Here is a 16,060-nt window from a genome sequence, read left to right as displayed (position 1 = left end):
CCTTATCTTTTCTTTTAATAATAACAATAATAATAACAATAACAGCACTTTATTGTCCATTAAAATATTACATAAAAATGGAAATTTTTCTTCGGCACACCCTGTCTGCCTGTAAACGATTATAACAACAATTGTATAGGACGACACACATAAAACATAAAACATAAAAGGGATACAATCAAATATGATATTGCACTATGTAAATTTACCCTCTCATATCACAGGAGTTGGGTTTCACAGCCGAGTAATCACATTACAAATATTTCCCACACACCTTCACATGTACACATTGTTTTTTTGTTTTTTTTTCCAGCCGACCAGCCTCTACGTGATGCGAGAAGAATTTAAAATGGTGACTGCAGAAGGCAGGAATGACTTTTTAAACTGGTTTTTGCGTGCCAAAGGGACCTTATAACGTTTACCTGAAGGGAGAATTTCGAAACAGGGGTTGAGAGGATGGATCGGATCACGGACAATTTTGAGAGCTTTCCGCTTAATGGCAGCTTCGTAGAGACTGGTCAGCTGTCGTTGGGGTTGCCCAACAAGCTTGCTAGCTGTCGCAACAATGCGGTGGAGTTTAGCTTTGTTTTTAACATTTGTGGTACCATACCATGTCACAATGTTAAAAGTCAGTATGCTTTCAATCAAACTGCGATACACAAGTTCCATAACACTTTGATTGACATTAAAATATTTAAGCTTCCTGAGAAGAAAAAGTCGCTGCTGAGCTTTCTTATAAACAGCATGAACATGATCACTAAAAGTCAGCTTATTGTCAATTGAAACCCCAAGATATTTGAAGGTTTCCACAAGCTCAACTTCCTTGTCGCTTATTCTCACTTTTTTGGGGACCACAATTATCACTCTTTCCTCCAAAAATCATTTCGTTTGTTTTGCCTACATTCAACTGCAAGAAACTGGACTTGAACCATTCATTCAGAAGATCAACTTGGGTAAAATACTTTGACAAATTTCGTCGTCCTTCAGACGCCCAACGAGGGCCATGTCGTCTGCATATTTAACGAGGGCTAGAACTGGATCATTTAAAAGCATGTTGTTTGTGTAAATGGAAAAAAGGACAGGAGAGAGAACACAACCTTGTGGGGCCCCGGTGTTTAAAACAACTTCGTCTGAAAGCACAGAATGACCAAACAAACGGTTGCTGAGGCTGACACGTTGTGGCCGATCGCATAGGAACTCCCTGATCCAGAAAATCAAATTATTGTTAACATCTAACTGGACTAACCTCTGGAGGCCCGGTAGCTCAGTTGGTAGAGCACTGGATTTGTGATCGAAAGGTCGCAGGTTCGAATTCGGGCCGGGACGGACACGGGTCAACTTTATGTGCAGACCCAGAGACGGAAGCCATGTCCCACCCCCGTGTCATCACAATGGCACGTAAAAGACCTTGGTCATTCTGCCATAAGTGCAGGTGGCTGAATACACCTAAACACGCAGACACCTGGGTAGCGCGACTCCGTTGCTGCTAGCTTTCCACTGGGAGGAAGCGACCCGAATTTCCCAGCGATGGGACAATAAAGTAATGAAAATGAAAATGAAAAAAATGAAAAAAATAAGTATATGGGGCTGAATCGTATTAAAGGCTGATGAAAAATCCATAAAAAGAACTCTAACCGTGTTTTCAGGTTTCTGGTGTGTGTGTTTGCTCAACCTGTAAGTTCTTATTCATGCCACCTTCTTATCGCCACCGATACGCTCTAAATATCCTGAAAAGGAAAAGTAATGTCATTGGCAATCAACACATAAGAAGAGAGTGGGTTGTTTTTTTGCCGTTTCGCACAATATTACACCGACCCAGCCTTATGTCTTTCCCATTCCATTTCTGCACATACATGTACTCCTCTCCCACAAAGTTTGTATGATTTATTGAAAGTGTTCGCTGCACACACACACACACACACACACACACACACACACACACACGCACGCACGCATGTATGCACGCACGCACGCACAAACACGCACGCACGCACGCACAGACACACACACACACACAAACACACACACACACACACACACACAAACACACACAGAAACATGCAGTCCATGCGATATTACCTCATTTGTAGATAATTATATTAACATGATAGAGTCTAGGAAATTCTTTTCCCTTGTAATTGTCTTTTCTCAAACTGTCTTCATAATGCAAATTACAACATCTAGGATATTAGTAAAAAGCAGCGATTTCACAAGATGTAGAGGCAACGATTTTGTAACATAAAAGAGTCAGAAGAAATTAAATCAGCCTGCAGTATTCAACGTACACAAGCTACAGGTAGTACGTCGGCATGAGAGATATGACCGACACCCACCGTCGCCCCCCATTTGTGAAAAAAAAGAAAAAGAGAGTCCTGATTTACAGATGGTATCACAAGTGAATGAATACTACAAGTTCATATCACTGTTCATTGGCTCTATCGACGCCCGTTTTTAACCGCTTGCTTCCCTTTATATAATAAACCGTTCATAGATCGTCGTCCTCCCGAACAAAATCCTTTCCATGTCATCGAGAATTTAGGATTCTTGGTAGGGAAATCCTTTCATGCAATGACGTCAGCGCCTTTCGGCGATTGGTCAATGTATTTCGAAGCCAGACAACAACATAATGTCGGTCACGCTTGAAATTAACGCTACTTAATATTGCTTTCCAAACGTATACAAAGTAACTCATAACTCATAACATTTTATTGATCCAACAAAGGAAATTAAATTGGTCATCAGCACATATAGGTCATTAATTAATAATTATAAAAGAATAAGAGAAGAAAATTTTTTGTATATTGTTCTTTTTGATTTATTCCAATGGTTTTCAGTCGTGTGTTGAAAATCGAATATAGTGCGTAAGTGCCTTTAAACAGCTTTCCCAGAATCCCGTATTCTATGTTTAGTACGGGATAGCCACAAAAAAAGGTCAAAGAGCAGATGTATCACCGCGTGTCGACTGATAGTAATGATAGTTGAGCACTTCTAGTTTAAAGCCATATGTACTCGATGACTATACACGCTAATTGCTTTACCAACAGCTGGAGACATGCTAAATTAAGTTCCCTGCAAGATATTCCCAGCTAGCAAGCTTTCGTCGGCCGACTGACGATTTCAGTCGGGTGACGTCGTCAAATGTCGTGTGTCGACGTCCGTTGTCGCGCCGATATAGTTTGCCTGTGTGTAAAACTCGGCAAATGTACGTAATAAACCCCGACATCGGCCCGACGCAATGTTGCTGTCGATAAAAATATGCAGAGTTACGGGAGATAACAACTTGAATTTATTATCATTATTTTAACATTTGTTACGTCCCCTGTTCAAGCGTCGGGAACGGCGTGACATGACTCTGCAAATGCGAAACTAAATTATTCATATTTGTTGACTTTTTCACATAGGAGTAGGATAATTAATTGTAAGTTTTGTTTGTATATTTGCAATCAAATACAGCATGAGCTCAAACCATGAGTTTTACATTTTAAAAATACGCCATCATATATACTTGAAATACTCTTATAGCTTTCCTTACGGTACAAACAAGATTGAGTGTGAACATGGCCGGCTAGCTGCTACTTTCCCGCGTGACCGAAGTTTATTTGTTTTCTTAGTTCAAGTTAATATCGAAAGAAGAGACATTCTTGCGAATGTTGTACAGCACATTGATGATATGTTATCCGAGACGAATGTCGCCTCGGGATCTCAATCTGAGTGCTGGTCCCAGTGCCACGTGGTGGCGGTGATAGTTGACAAGTTAAAATTGTGTAGCCAAGGACGGATGGAAACCTACAGGTGTGTTCAAGCTGTTAACGTCAACTCGAGGACAACCGACGGATCCAGCGAGTAAGTGATTTTGGTTTTTCTTGCTTTAATGTTAGTTTTGCTGTTATACAGTGGGGGGGGGGGGGGGTACATACTGCTGTATCTGTATATGTAGATGTAGGTGTTTTGTCCTGTTACAGTGGGGGGGGGGGGGGTGGAGTACATACTCATGATACTGCTGAATCTGTAGCTGTAAGTGTGGTTTGCACTGTTACACTTGGGGGGTGGGGTGTATGTATACTGATGTATCTGTAGCTGTAGGTGTGTGTATTGCATTGTAACACTTGGGGGGGGGGGGGGTACATACTGATCTATCTGTAGCTGGTGGTGTGTTTTGCACTGATGCACACTTGGGGGGGGGGGGGGTTTACATACTGCTGAATCTGTAGCTGTAGGTGTGTTTTGCACAGTAACACTGGGGAGGGGGGGGGGGTGTACATACTGCTGAATCTGTAGCTGGAGGTGTGTTTTGTACTGTTACACTTGGGGGGGGGGGGGGGCGGTTGTACATACTGATGTATCTGTAGCTGTAGGTGTGTTATGTACTGTTACAGTAGGGGGGGAGGGGGGGTTGAACATACTGCTGTATATGTAGCTGTAGGTGTGTTTTGCACACAGGGGGGGGGGGGGGGGGGGGTTGAACATACTGCTGTATCTGTAGCTCTAAGTGTGTTTTGCACTCTACACGGGGGAAGGCGGTGGAGTGTTGTACATACTGCTGTAGGGAAGTTTTGTACTGTTACATTGGTGGCAGCGGGGGGGGGGGGGGGGGGGGTTGTACATACTGCTGTATCTCATAATCTGTAGCTGTAGGTGTGTTTTGCACTGTTACACGGGGGGGGGGGGGGGGGGGGAGGGGGGTTGAACACACTGCTGTATCTGTAGCAGTAGGTGCGATTTGAGCTGTTACAGTTGGGAGGGGGGGGGGGGGGGTGTACATACTGCTGTAGCTGTAGGTGTTTTTTACACTGTTACACTTGGATTGGGGGAGGGTTGTACACACTGCTGTATCTGTAGGTTTGTTTTCCACTGTAACACTGGGGGGAGGGGGGGGGGTTGTACTGCTGTAGCTGTAAGTGAATTTTGCACTGTTACACTGGGGGGGGGGGGGTGGTACATACTGCTGTATCTGTAGCTGCATGATATACAGCTGTACGGGGAGGGGGGGTACATACTGCTGTAGCTGTTAGTGATTTTTGACTCACATGCGAAGCAAAAGTGAGTCTATGTACTCACCCGAGTCGTCCGTCCGTCCGTCCGGACGTCCGGAAAACTTTAACGTTGGATATTTCTTGGACACTATTCAGTCTATCAGTACCAAATTTGGCAAGATGGTGTATGATGACAAGGCCCCAAAAAACATACATAGCATCTTGACCTTGCTTCAAGGTCAAGGTCGCAGGGGCCATAAATGTGTTCTAAAAAACAGCTATTTTTCACATTTTTCACATTTTCTCTGAAGTTTTTGAGATTGAATACCTCACCTATATATGATATATAGGGCAAAGTAAGCCCCATCTTTTGATACCAGTTTGGTTTACCTTGCTTCAAGGTCAAGGTCACAGGAGCTCTTCAAAGTTGGATTGTATACATATTTTGAAGTGACCTTGACCCTGAACTATGGAAGATAACTGTTTCAAACTTAAAAATTATGTGTGGCACATGTTATGCTTTCATCATGAGACACATTTGGTCACATATGATCAAGGTCAAGGTCACTTTGACCCTTATGAAATGTGACCAAAATAAGGTAGTGAACCATATCTCATGGTAGAAAGAGCCAATAAGCACCATTGTACTTCCTATGTCTTGAATTAACAGCTTTGTGTTGCATGACCTTGGATGACCTTGACCTTGGGTCAAGGTCACATGTATTTTGGTAGAAAAAATGTGTAAAGCAGTTCTTAGTATATGATGTCATTGCTAGGTTTAGTTGCTTGACCCTGAAGGCCAAGGTCATGTAAAGGTCAAGCATGTGAGTCGTATGGGCTTTGCCCTTCTTGTTTATACTGCTGTAGCTGTACGGGGAGGGGGGGTATACTGCTGTAGCTGTTAGTGATTTTTGCACTGTTACAGGGGGGGGGGGGGGTGGAGTACATACTGCTGAATCTGTAGCTGTAAGTGTGGTTTGCACTGTTACCCTTGGGGGGTGGGGTGTACATACTGATGTATCTGTAGCTGTAGGTATTGCATTGTAACACTTGGGAGGGGGGGGGGGTACATACTGATCTATCTGTAGCTGTAGGCGTGTTTTGTACTGTTACACTTGGGGGGGGGGGGGGGGGGCGGTTTGTACATACTGATGTAGCTGTACGTGTGTTATGTACTGTTACAGTAGGCGGGGAGGGGGGGGGGGGTTGAACATACTGCTGTATCTGTAGGTCTAGGTGTGTTTTGCACTCTACACGGGGGAAGGCGGTTGAGTGTTGTACATACTGCTGTATCTGAAGCTGTAGGTATGTTTTGTACTGTTACAGTGGTGGCAGCGGGGGGAGGGGAATGTACATAATTCTGAATCTGTAGCTGTAAATGAGTGTTGTACTGTTACCGTGGTGGTGGTGGGGGGGGGGGGGTTGTACATACTGCTGTAGCTGTAGGTGTGTTTTGCACTGTTACTAAGGGGGAGGGGAGGTGTACATACTGCTGTAGCTGTAGCCGAGTGTAAGTAATTTTTGCACTGTTACACTTGGGGGGGTGGATATACTGCTGAATCTGTTGCTGTAGGTGTGTTTTATACTGTAATACTGAGGGGGGGGGGGGTGTATACGGCTGTATCTGTAGCTGTAGGTGTGTTTTGTACTGTTACAGTGAGGGCGGTAGGGGCGGGGGGTTCTACATACTGCTGTATCTGTAGCTGATGTGTTTTGCACTGTTACACTGGGGGGAGGAGGGGGGGGGGGTTGTACACACTGCTGTATCTGTAGGTTTGTTTTCCACTGTAACACTGGGGGGAGGGGGGTTATACTGCTGTAGCTGTAAGCAGGGTTCGTACAGAGTCCTTGAACCCTGGAAAACTCCTTGAAAATGGGAAAACCTTTTCCAGGCCTTGAAAAGTGCTTGAAAATAGAGTTTTGTTAAATAGTCATTGAAAAGTACTTGATTTTTCCAAATTGTTGCCTATACATTTCATCAGCAGCTTGTCTTTTTAAAAAAAAAAATGCAACCCCCTTTTTTTTCGTCGAATACAGTACACACATTTTGGGAAAATAAAAGATCGAGTGAAAACGAAAGCAGACGAACTAACTATTACTAGTCACCCGTAGTTGCTTCCCTTCCCGGAAGTTGGCAAGGAAACAAGTTTCTTGGCCATGCTACAGCTGTACTCATGTCCTTGAAAAGCATTTATTTGGTCCTGGAAATGTCCTTGAAAACTCATTGAATTGTATCAGCTCTGCCCTGCAGGAACCCTGTGTAAGTGAATTTTGCACTGTTACACTTGGGGGGGGGGGGTGGTGGTGGTACATACTGCTGTATCTGTAGCTGCACCCAGCCAGCAAGACATTAGCGGCCGATAGTCGGCCGAACACCCTTCAAAAAGTCGGGCAGGTGACGTCAAAAGATACGACGCGGGTGTTGGCCCGACTAACTTTTGCAAAGAGGCAACGAGGCGGCCGACAGGCGGCCGAACACCTGTACTATGGCGGCACGCATCCGGTCCGATGTTAATCGGCCCGATGGCTTGTTGGACCTGCGGCCCGACACCTTATGCCGACATCGTCCCGATGTCTTCCCGCTGAAATCGATATCTTCCCGATGTCGGCATAAGGTGTCGGACCGCAGGTCAAACAAGTCATCGGGCCGATTAACATCGGACCGGATGCGTGCCGCCATAGTGCAGGTGTTCGGCCGCCTATCGGCCGCCTCGTTGCCTCTTTGCAAAAGTTAGTCGGGCCAACACCCGCGTCGTATGTTTTGACGTCACCGGCCCGACTTTTTGAAGGGTGTTCGGCCGATTATCGGCCGCTAATGTCTTGCTGGCTGGGTTGTGGTCTAGGACCCCTTAAATGTTGAGATATTTGAATTTTTATTTTGATCTAGATCGTCCTATTTATAGATTTGCCAACAGAGGGAACGTTGACGCAAGGGAAATAACTCCGCGTCTTTGTTGACATCCTCACTTTTTCAGAGGCTAGAACAAGCTGTAATGCATGTATATGGTCCGCGCATGGCGACATATCGTGATTACATGGTCTTATGGTGCGTTTGACATCGATTATGGGCAAACTACACTTTGTAAACACGGGAGCGCGTACATATGCCTTTAATCCACTTCTGATGGTACCAGAGACATACATTCTATCTATGTATCTGTACATAGACAGTCTACACCTGTTGGAGCCCGCGGCGGGTACAACATGACCGTAATGTGCAGCAGCGCGGGACCACACAACAAAGGGCGGGTAAGCTTACATAAGCTCCCATAGCCACGTCACAGAAAAATGTGAAACTGGAGCAGCTCAAGTACTTTGAAGGAATGTTAACTGCCGAACAACAACACGCTGCTTTTTTACCTGTTGGGATTCCCAGTGACGCCGTTCTTGCAGTTTGTGACAAGCAGGGTGCTTTGTAATTAGACAACACACACACACACACACACACACACACACACACACACACACACATACACACACACACACACACACACATATTAACACACACACACACACACATTAACACACATACACACACTCACACACACACATGCACACACACACACACACGAACACACACACACACACACACACATGAGGGCCCCAAAGGGTTTAAAATCGTGATCGTGATTGGCGTTTTTTGACCTTTCTGTGACCGTGATTGCCAAAATGTCCATTTCTGTGATCGTGATGGGATTTTGCCCGTGATCCGTGATGACAAAAAAATCAAGTCTCGTGATCGTGATCGTCATTTGTTTTCGTGATCGTGATGGGCATTATTGCAAAGCATTTTATTTTCAACGTACATTTTTCACAGCTCTATCACTCAATGATCCTCTATTCGTCAAGGAGCCAATCCCGATTGAAGGGAAGCAACAACACATTCAGAAATATGATTTTGACAGCGATTGCTTCCCTGTAAGAGAACCAATCACACAAAAAAGAGATCGAATCAGAAGGCGAATTACAAAAGTCTGCCAAACTTCATCCAATGGAAGGGCTTCGTGCTAAAGTTTTGAGTGCATTCAGTCAAATTCGAATTCGAAGATCAAAAATGGCGTGCAGCGGTACTGTCATCGAACTTCTGTTATATTTTGTGGATTCAAGCCAGACCAAAGCAGGCGGCGAGAATGCCTTCCTTGGTGGAAAGGTCAGGCTACGGGTCCGTCTTTCCGAAGATGAAATGTCAAGGTATGTTGATCCATCAGGGCCGGACTAGGGGGAGGGGTTACAGATGCGGGTCCAGGGGGCAAAGCCCCTTGGTGGGGTTGCCCCCTTTAAGCTGAACGGTTTTTGATGTTTCTGGAGGGAAAGGAAGCCTCTCCTTGAACGAAAAAGGTAAATTCGACAGCAAGCTGTATAGGCAATGAAGAAGAATTGAGATTGTAAGGACTCATACTTTTCATCACAAAATTCGTTGAAGAAAAATGTCTTTCGAAATTGGGTGAGAGGTGCGATTTCTCCTCGGATTTCATGATGATCCAGATGCAACCCCCCCCCCCCCTTCCTCCCCCACAAAAAAAAAAGCGTTTGGGAGGTACATGCTTAAGCCAGGGGGGAGGGGGGTAGCGCAACCCCTGTACCCCCCCCCCCCTAGTCCGGCCCTGTCTATGTTGCTCTATACCTGTTCTGAATGTAGGCAAAGATCTTGAAATTTGTTCAAGATCTTTGAGTTTGATTGAGATCATTGACATTGTCGACATTGCCACGTCCGGCTGTGACTCGCTCAGTGTGACCTCGACTGGCTCGAGTCTGATCGAGTCTGCGTGAAGCCAAACCCGAAACTAGAAATGTGTTTTTCATCCCAGCAACGTGGACACGCTTGGCATATATTCTAATTGTCGCTTAATTCTTTGCATTAAGCTTGGATTTATTTTAGCGCCTGTAAACTTATCAACCATGGGTTAAATTCAGGAACTATGGCGGGGAGACGTGCCAGTTTGGGTCACTTGATCCTCATGTCAAAGTCGATCAAAGTCATGTTCGTTGGGGATTTTGTTATTATAGACTCTACCATCACACATACATGTACTTTAATTTCAATCCGCCCAATAGTTTTTGAGAAAATGGGTTTAAAAGATTTAGCTCTGGAAATGTGAAATTGTGCAAGTATATATTCATGTGTGTGAGTGAGGGTGTGGGAGTTGAATGTGTATGAGTGCAGGGGCGGATTAGGGGGGAGGGAGGTTACAGGGGTTCCGGAACCCCCCCCCCCCCCCCCCGGCTGTCAAAAAAATTAAAAAAATTAACACAAACTTTAAAAGAAATAATGAGTGGCTGCTGACACCAGTTGATCATGTTTAAAATCAAGGATAAGCCATAAATTGTTCATAAAATAGCTAAAACTCTGGACCCCAGGTTGTAACCCCCCCCCCCCCCAACCCCCTCTGGCTTAACTGCTCCGCCCCTGGAGTGTATATTCCTGTGAGTGTCTGTATGAGAGAGAGAGCGAGAGAAAAAACCCAATGAAAACAACATTCTTGTTACTGATTACAAATCATGAATCGATATGTGTGTATGAAAGAGAATTAAAAAAAAAATAGTGCAACAGTTGTCACTTTGTGTTGAATAAACAATAGATCCAGAGGAGCGAATTACTGTGTGGTTGTGTTTACTTTGACACGTGCTTTCTGTACCTGCAACTTTTACCGTGACCGTGATTTGCCACTGGGGTTCGTGATCGTGAAAACAAAAATCAAGGTAACTGTGATCGTGAAAGCTAAAATTTCCCTTCCCGTGATCGTGATGATACCCCCCCCCCCCTTTGGGGCCCTCACACATGCTCTCTCTCTCTCTCTCTCTCTCTCTCTCTCTCTCTCTCTCTCTCTCTCTCTCTCTCTCTCTCTCTCTCAGACCTTGACTGAGCCATTTTGTGTGAAATAGAGATGGGTGGATGGTGATAGAGGGACAGCAAGGTGAACAGGATAGGTTGACAAGAAGAGTAAGGCCGGGGGTGGGAAATGGTGGGTGGGGGGGGGGGGGGGGGGGGTGGTTGGCCGGGGGGGGGGGGGTTAGCGGGGGGTGGGGGGGAGTGAGGGTGGCTTTCGGTCATATCTCTCATGCCGACGTACTACCTATAGGTTATGTGCGTTGAATACTGCAGGCTCATTTAATTTCTTCTGACTCTTTTTTGTTACAAAATCGTTGTCTATATATACATCTTGTGAAATCGCTGCTTTTTACAAATATCCTAGATGTTGTCATTTGCATTAAGAAGACAGTTTGAGAAATGACAATTACAAGGGAAAAGAATTTCCTAGACTCTATAATGTTACATATAATTATCTACAAATAAGGTAAAATCGCATGGACTGCATGTTTGTGTGTGTGTGTGTCTGTGCGTGCGTGCGTGCGTGTGTGTGTGTGTCTGTGCGTGCGTGCGTGCGTGTGTGTGTGCGTGTTTGTGTGTGTGTGTGTGTGTGTGTGTGTCTGTGCGTGCGTGCGTGTGTGTGTGTGTGTGTGTGTGTGTGGTCTAATCACAAAGCACCCTGCTTGTCACAAACAGCAAAGGAGAAGAGCAGCAGTCGACATTTTTTTCCAAACGAAAGGTGTCACTGGGAATTCCGACAGGTAAAAAAACAGTTGCTGTCTGTCTGTTTCTCTGTCGGACGACGTCTGTCTGTTCGCCCTCTGTTCTTACGCAAAGTAGCTTACTCTTCTCCTGACAACATCACAACGATAACCAGTGTAATTATTGTCAATATCGGAACATGCCCAATAACGATCAAAACCAGTGTAACTAGTGTGAAAATTGGAACATGCCCAATAACGACCATAACCAGTGTAATTAGTGTGAACATCGGAACATGCCCAATAACGACCATAACCAGTGTAATTAGTGTGAAAATCGTAACTTGCCAAATAACGACCATATCCAGAGTAATTAGTGTGAAAATTGGAACATGCCCAAAAACGACCATAACCAGTGTAATTAGTGTGAATATCGCAATATGCCCAATAACGACCATAACCAGTGTAATTAGTGTGAAAATCGCAAAATGCCCAATAACGACCATAACCAGTGTATTTAGTGTGAAAATCGGAACATGCCCAATAGCAACCCTAACTAATGTAATAAGTGTGAACATCGGAACATGCCCAATAACGACCATAACCAGTGTAATGAGTGTGAAAATCGGAGCATGCCCAATAACAACTCTAACCAGTGTAATTTGTGTGATTAGCATGCCAACTTACAAGGGTACTGATCATATAACTAGTGTCAATAACGGAACACTCAATATCGTAGTTATCATCGGACGGGCAGTGCGCTAAATTGAATAAAGTACAGTGGAACCCGCTTATTAGACGGTAAAGGGGAATTTTCTTTTTTGCTTTCTTATATCCCAGGTTTTTCTTATCCGGAGACTCTGGATACAAGAAATATTTAGGCACTTAAAATTGTCATCATAATTTTGGAAAAGCATTACAAGATGTGTGATGGGTTGTTGACAGACCAGCTGTTTTGTCGGTCCGAGGGGGAGCATATCGTCTTTTGGTTTCATATTTATTGACCAAGGCCGAAGGGGGGGTGGGGTATGATGTAATATAATTTGTGATAATGTATGGAGGTTATGATGTAATGTATATATGTATGATGATGTATTCTATGTCGATTGTGAATGTATGGTGGGGTGGGGTGGGGTGGGGGGGTACGATGTAATTTAATGAACGATGATGTACTTGGTGTTTGATAGTGTATGATTGTTTGTTAGTTGTAGATATAGTACGATGTTTGATGTTGTAATGTTTGTGCGTGTGTTATAATGCAATATGTTATGATGTAATGTATGATGATGTATTCGGTGCATGATAGTGGATGTATGCTTGTTAGTTGTAGATCTAGTACGATGTTTGAGGTTGTAATGTTTGTGCGGGTGTTATAATGCAATATGTAGCCGTATGTATGGCATTCCGTTTGTCAAATAATGATTTGGATACTTTTTCATGTTTTTTTCACCAGCTTTAGCTAAATAATCATTATTTAGAAGCTCATGTGCTAAATAAGTAATTGTTTATAAACAATGTAAAACAATTCTAAATAATTTTTTGTTTACGTAAACCATTTATTATTTACCTAAACAATTCATTGTTTACGTAAATAATTCATTGTTTACGTAAATAATGATTTATTTACGTAAACAATATATTATTTAGACTTATATTACATTGTTTATAAACAATCAGCAATGTTGCTAAATAAATCATTATTTACGTTAACAATGAATTATTTACGTAAACAATGAATTGTTTAGGGAAAGCAGTTTTCATTATTTAGGGGAATCAAGAATTGACTTCTAAGCTTCATTTTTTTTCTTTGTGTATATACTATAATTCAATACAAGGTATCTCCAAACATTATTTATCAGAAAATGTTCGTAAATTTGTTTATTTTACAAGCTGAAATTGCCGTACGAAAAGAACTGAATGCGAAAACAAACAAAAGGTCAAGGTCATAACCGGGAGTGTTTAGTGTTTGCATTCTCTCCCTTGACGTTGTTGAAAAAAAGTTTTCCGTCCTAAGTTTTCTGTTCTGTCTCAACAAAAACTTTCTCTTTCCATTTCTCTTACTGCATGATTACACTTTTTTTATCTGTAGGTTACACAACACAACACAACTTGGTATGAGCTCTGACGCGATGACGTCACACAGTCGTGTGCAGAGTTGTCCGGCCTTGCCTCTGGCATTCCGGCGGAACTCGCGAGAAGGCAACACGCGAAATCTGCACTCTGAATCTTCCGCATTTATCGACATGGTCTCTAGTTTTAGTGTTAAACATTGCCATAACAGACAAGATAGAGATAGGGACAGAAGATTCTTTTCTGTTCCATTTGTTGTCAATGGAAAGGGCAAAGAGACAAGGGATTTGACTGCACGACGCGGGCGAGAATGGTTGGCACAGCTTCAGCTGAAGAATTTCAACTTTGAATCAACAGCTAGGAGATACGTGTGCTCTGATCATTTTGTCAATGGTAAGTACTCATGCTTTTGTTCACCTGCCTTGGTTAGTCTGTGTTTTATGCAAGCTGTGTTGTGATGGTAGTGTGCGGACAGTCGGTCAGTCCTGCACCGAGTGCAGTCTATGACTGAGTGAGTCAGTCTTACACTTACTCTCAGTATAACAACTTATCATGGTTGCCCAAAACCATGACTTGTGAGAATGCCATATGTGTGAAATACTTGGATTTGATAATCAGAATTTATTTGAACACTAAATGGTCATTGTTGATACAACTTCATAGTTCAGTTTTAAAGGGTAGATCTGTGTCTAGATTTACTCATTCATTTTGTTTGGGTGACTTATTTTTAAAATAACTCCCAATCCATAATTTACAATACATTTGCCTTTGATTTTTTCTGCAGGGCAACCATCTGTGGGAAGTAAACAGTCCGAGCTGGACACCTACTTTGAAACTTGGGTATGGTGCAGGGACACAGCCTGACAGCCAACAAGGACAGTACCAGAGACTCAAGGAGAGGAAGAAGCTTGTGGGGAGTGAGTCAACTCCTTCTCACCCTAATTTAGCAGAGGATGCTGTTGATGGCGACGGTGAAGGTACTTCGGATACAGCAGAACTGGCTGCTCCTCTTCCTGAGAGAGGTGACTGTGGCGGTACTTACTGCCAGACTGAAACCTATGACAATTTTGCCTGGATTTCTAAAGATGAAGAAAAGCAGCTACGGGATGAACTAAACAGGCTGGTGCTAGAAACTCGGGAACTTAAAGACGAACTTGCCAAGAAAAAAATGACACTTGATTCTTTGAGGGACAATGACGATACTGTACGATATTTTACTGGGATTACTAATTTCTTCACACTTGTTACATTATTTGATTTTCTTGCACCGCATTTGCCAACACACTCGCGCAGAGCACTGACACAGTTTCAAGCTCTCATTCATGCATATACGCCTTGACACACCTCCGCAACACCTGGCATACATCTTTTCTGTGTCAAGAACAACTGCCAGCAAAGTTTTTCACGAGACTGTGCATATCATGTACCACAGTGACAGACTGCAGCCACTTGTTTTCTGGCCAGACAGGCGAAGTATAAAGACAAGTCTACCGCCACAGATCCTTCCCTATCCATGGAACAGAGTAGTGTCCATTATTGACTGTTTTGAAATATATTCATTGAGAGACCCTCCAGTGTTGATGCTAGTGCACTCACCTGGTCAAACTACAAGCACAACAATACAATTAAATACCTAATATCAATTACACCTCAAGGCCATATTTCTTTTATTTCTAAAGGGTGGGGTGGGCTTTCAAGTGACAAGCACATCACTGCAAATAGTGGGTATCTAGACAATATTGTACAAAATGATGTGATTTTGGCCGACAGGGGATTTGACATTAATGAACTAGTGGCTATGACAGGTGCACAAGTGAAAATCCCTGCCTTTACAAGAGGGAAGAGTCAGCTTACAGCTTATGAGATAGAGTCAACACGCAAACTAGCTAATCTGAGAATTTATGTTGAGCGAGTTATCAGTATTCTTTGTGGAAAGTACAAAATTCTGAACTCTGATATTCTGACTGATCTTTTGTTTGCAAGGGAAGAGGAAGAAGTGGTAACACTGGAAAAAATAGTCACTGTATCATCTGGGCTTGTCAATGTTCGCACTGGTATCATGTGATTCTTGCTGTGACGCTGCATAAACACAGCCTAGTGAACTGAAGGCATTGTTTAGACTAGAGAATATGTTAATTAAACTGTGGTGTATTGTATCTGATTCTGATGTCTCGCATGAGCAGTAGCAATAGTCTTTCTGTTATTATGTTTTCACTGGACGGAATCTTGAATTTGAAGATGAAGGCATTGTTTAAAGAATGTGTTAATTAAACTGTGGTGTATTGTATCTGATTCTGATTCATGTGTCTCACATGAGCAGTAGCAACAGTTTTTCTGTTATCATGTTTTCACTGGATGGAATCTTGAATTTGAATATACATGTATACATGTGTATATGATCTGACCTGCTGCTATTTTCTTCCAATTCAAGAGCAGATTTCACTCTTTCTATCACACACACACACACACACACACACACACACACACACACACACACACACACACAC

The 16,060-nt window shown here is 43.2% G+C and overlaps 1 protein-coding gene and 1 long non-coding RNA gene across 2 annotated transcripts in view; one reads left to right on the top strand and one right to left on the bottom strand.

The window, feature by feature from the left end:
• LOC138980472 (probable methyltransferase-like protein 24) overlaps positions 1–16,060 on the bottom strand; it is a 137,023-nt gene that overhangs the window by 102,014 nt on the left and 18,949 nt on the right. The window lies entirely within an intron of this gene.
• Positions 13,209–15,838, top strand: LOC138980454 (uncharacterized). Its single transcript, XR_011460336.1, has 2 exons — positions 13,209–13,946; positions 14,338–15,838. It is a non-coding gene; the product is annotated as an uncharacterized lncRNA (long non-coding RNA).

This window comes from Littorina saxatilis, linkage group LG11, assembly GCF_037325665.1.
Source record: "Littorina saxatilis isolate snail1 linkage group LG11, US_GU_Lsax_2.0, whole genome shotgun sequence".
Classification (NCBI taxonomy): domain Eukaryota; kingdom Metazoa; phylum Mollusca; class Gastropoda; order Littorinimorpha; family Littorinidae; genus Littorina; species Littorina saxatilis.
This window is presented reverse-complemented; position numbering and strand designations above follow the sequence as displayed.